This window comes from Microcebus murinus, chromosome X (assembly GCF_040939455.1).
Source record: "Microcebus murinus isolate Inina chromosome X, M.murinus_Inina_mat1.0, whole genome shotgun sequence".
In the NCBI taxonomy this organism is placed as follows: domain Eukaryota; kingdom Metazoa; phylum Chordata; class Mammalia; order Primates; family Cheirogaleidae; genus Microcebus; species Microcebus murinus.
The window spans coordinates 30980675-30983843 of NC_134136.1; the positions used below are offsets into that span (position 1 = coordinate 30980675).

Below are 3169 nucleotides of genomic sequence, written 5' to 3' on the forward strand. Positions count from 1 at the left end.
GTTTTTTTTATTCTTTAGAGCCAACTGTGAAAGAGGTCAGCAATATATTAACAGAAGCAATGGACAAGGAAGAGCAAAATAATGGATGAAAGAATCTTTCTGAACTTTTGTTCATCTTTTTCTGTATTAGCCAGAAACTGCAACTGACTTATTTGAAAATTTCAGGTACATATGTCTTATCCCCTTAGATCCTTCACAGATTTAGAATTCAGTCTACCTCAGGGCTCCATAACCATGTAAGAAAGCTTTCTTTATCTAGCTTGCCAAAACAGACTCCATGTCATTAAGGATATCAGAACTCTAAGCTTCCTGCAGACTTGGTATCAACTCTTCTCCTTCTATGTTCATTCCATCTCCCTCCAATGTTTCAAGGTCCACATTTGTCCCAGGAATGGCTTCAAGGTAGTCTGGGAAACGGCTCTGCTGTAAGGGCAGGATGCTGTGGTTAATAGTATCACCTGTATCTATTTCATCAGCGGTGTTCAGAAAGTCATCTGGGGTTAGAGGGACACTGTGGCTGCTCATGTTTAGTCCACTGTCTGTACTCTCATCTTGAGAGCGATAGGTGCCACTGTTAAGAAAAGGATCTGAGCTATTGGTCTCCATTGTTCTCTATTCCTGAGACATCCCGGGAGAAGATACTGGATTTTGAGTCCCAACATCCTACTCATGCTGGCAACTGGCTATGGAGAGCCAATTCCTGACATTTTGGAGAATTTGCTGTCCTGGGATTGATATTCCACATTGCCTGCTGAAGCAGTTCTTGCTGTTTCAGTGGCAGTCTCTCTTTCTCCATTTGCAGTTGTTGCAGCCTCATCCGTTGCTGCTGGTTGCAGTTGCCACAACCCATGATGCCTCCCTGCCGGGCTCTGGGGAGCCAGGGGTGGTGGCTGTTTCACTGGAGCACTCTGACCGATTTGCTGGTTCATGGCAAAACAAGGGTCAAGCCTTGGGTCTAGCCAAGAGGTGGTCTTATTCTTATGGTTTATATAGTAAATGTCTCCATCCTGAGTCATGGCTTGTTCCCATCCATCAGGAAGAGGCCCTGAGGCTGAGTTCATCATATTCTGCTATACTGGTGGAGTGGTGGAGGCTGTAACATTCATCTGAGAGAGCATGGCCTTCCTGGGGTCCTGCCATGTTGTTGTCTGATCGATGTGATTTAAGAAGTATCTCTGACCAGAAGATGTCTTTGCCATCTCCCAGCCTGCTGGCAAAGGTACATCATCAGGTGTCACAGAAGAAGACTGTTGAAGATGTTGAGCTGTGGGTGTGGCTGCTGGGCCAGAGACTACTCCAGTGGGGGTCAGTGTCCCAGGAGAAACAGCTCCCAACTGCAGGAGAGCTGGAGAGGAATGAGCTCGAACATGCCATGGAGTCAAGGCTCCTGCAGTGCCTGCATCAGTACTGGCCTGTCGGGAGTGGGATTTGGGCTCTGGCAGCTTGAGGAAAGAGGCACCTTCCAGACCCTCATCGGCATGGTCTAGGGCACATTGGCCATCTTGGAGTTCAGACGGTGTTGAAGAGAGCCTCCAGGTCGGTCTCCGAGTTCTCCCGGAAGTGCACGATCTGGTGCCCGGGGTAGGGTGCCTGTGGCGCCGCGTGGGACGCCAGGGGTGCAGGCTGCCCGGGCCAGATGGTGGGCCCTGCCCCTGGGGGTCTGCGCGGGCGGCTGCCCTTGGCTGAGGCGGCGGCTGCTGCCCACAATCCATGGCTTCTGCCTCCTCGGACGAGCACCCCTGACCAGGCAGGTGAGGGCTCCACCCGGACGCCACTAGTTGAGGGATCAAGATGTGAGAAGAGGTGAGGGTGGTGGGAGCGGGGCTCTCCTTGCTCTCAGGCCTGGAAGGGGGTTGCGCTGGAAGGGGACTGGAAGGGGGCAGGAAGGGGGGTTGCGCTGGAAGGGGACTGGAAGGGGGCAGGAAGGGGGCTGTGCTGGAAGGGGCTGGAAGGGGGCTGCTCTGGAAGGGGGCTGGAAGAGGGCTGCGCTGGAAGGGGCTGGAAGGGGGCTGCGCTGGAAGGGGCTGGAAGGGGGCTGCGCTGCAGTCCCAGCACCTCTGTGCTCGCCCTGTGCCCTCAAGAAGAGTATATATGCTCATGTGAAAGTAAAATTTGAATTGTCAAGAGTGAACATCTTCCTGTGCAAAAGGATTGTTAAAAGATTTAAGCAAATTAAAGTTAACAAAGCTTATTTGAACAAAGAACAATTAATTCATGAATCAGGCGAGACTCAGAACCAGAAGAGGTTCAGAGAGCCCTTTTCCCCCAATATGGGCAGTATTTAGAGAGGGAACATAGAAGTAAAGTACAGAAATGGCATGATTGTTTACAGCTAGGTATCTGCTTTATTTTGACATGATCTAGCCAACTCGCAGCCTATGATTGGCTGAAGCTCAGCTGCTTGTGGTTGGCTTGAGACTCAGCTGTCTTACACTTTTAAGTTAGGTTTTCAGTTTGTTTACATACTAAATTAGGTTGCAGTTTGTCAAGCAGGAGCTTGATGTACAAAACAGCCTTAATCCAATGGCTGCCTACTTATTTAACAGGGGGAAAGGAAGGTACAAAATAATTTTCTATAAATTTATTCTTGGAACAAATTTATTGCATTGCGTTACATTTATTTTTGGAACAAATTTATTATTTTTGAAGTCATGAAAATAACTGGCATAAAATATTTTTAAATTTGTGGTGTATTCCTGGTTGGGGATTTCATCACAAAAACATTGTGGAGATATACTTCTGGATATGAAAAGATTATACACACACAAAGTATTTACGTATGTCTCACTACATATATAATGTGGATGCACATACACATATTCATATAGCTATCTTGACATCAATGGTCAGTGACCTACGATTTCTTAATTTTCTTCATTGAAAAATATTTGGGAAAATAAAAGAAAATTTACTTAATTTTTTTATTTGAAAATGCTGAAAGAGTGTGGAATAAAATTATGATGAAATCTCCTTAGTCAGCAATTTTCTTCTCTGTCTTGTCACAAATGACCATCATAATAATGATATCACACTCTGCTGAAGGTCCTAGTGGCTATTACATGCTTAGGGTAAGAGCAAAGATGGCATAAGTATGATTTTAATTAAGATAGAAAAATACTTCTGTAGTCTGGAAATAAAGAAAATATGAATAAGAAAACAGAAGTTAGAG

The 3169-nt window shown here is 46.2% G+C and overlaps 1 pseudogene; it reads right to left on the reverse strand.

Annotated features, from left to right (window-relative positions):
* Window positions 1–208: 208 nt before the first annotated feature.
* On the reverse strand, window positions 209–2099 carry LOC105868196 (transcriptional coactivator YAP1-like; annotated as a pseudogene).
* Between the last annotated feature and the right edge of the window lie 1070 nt (window positions 2100–3169).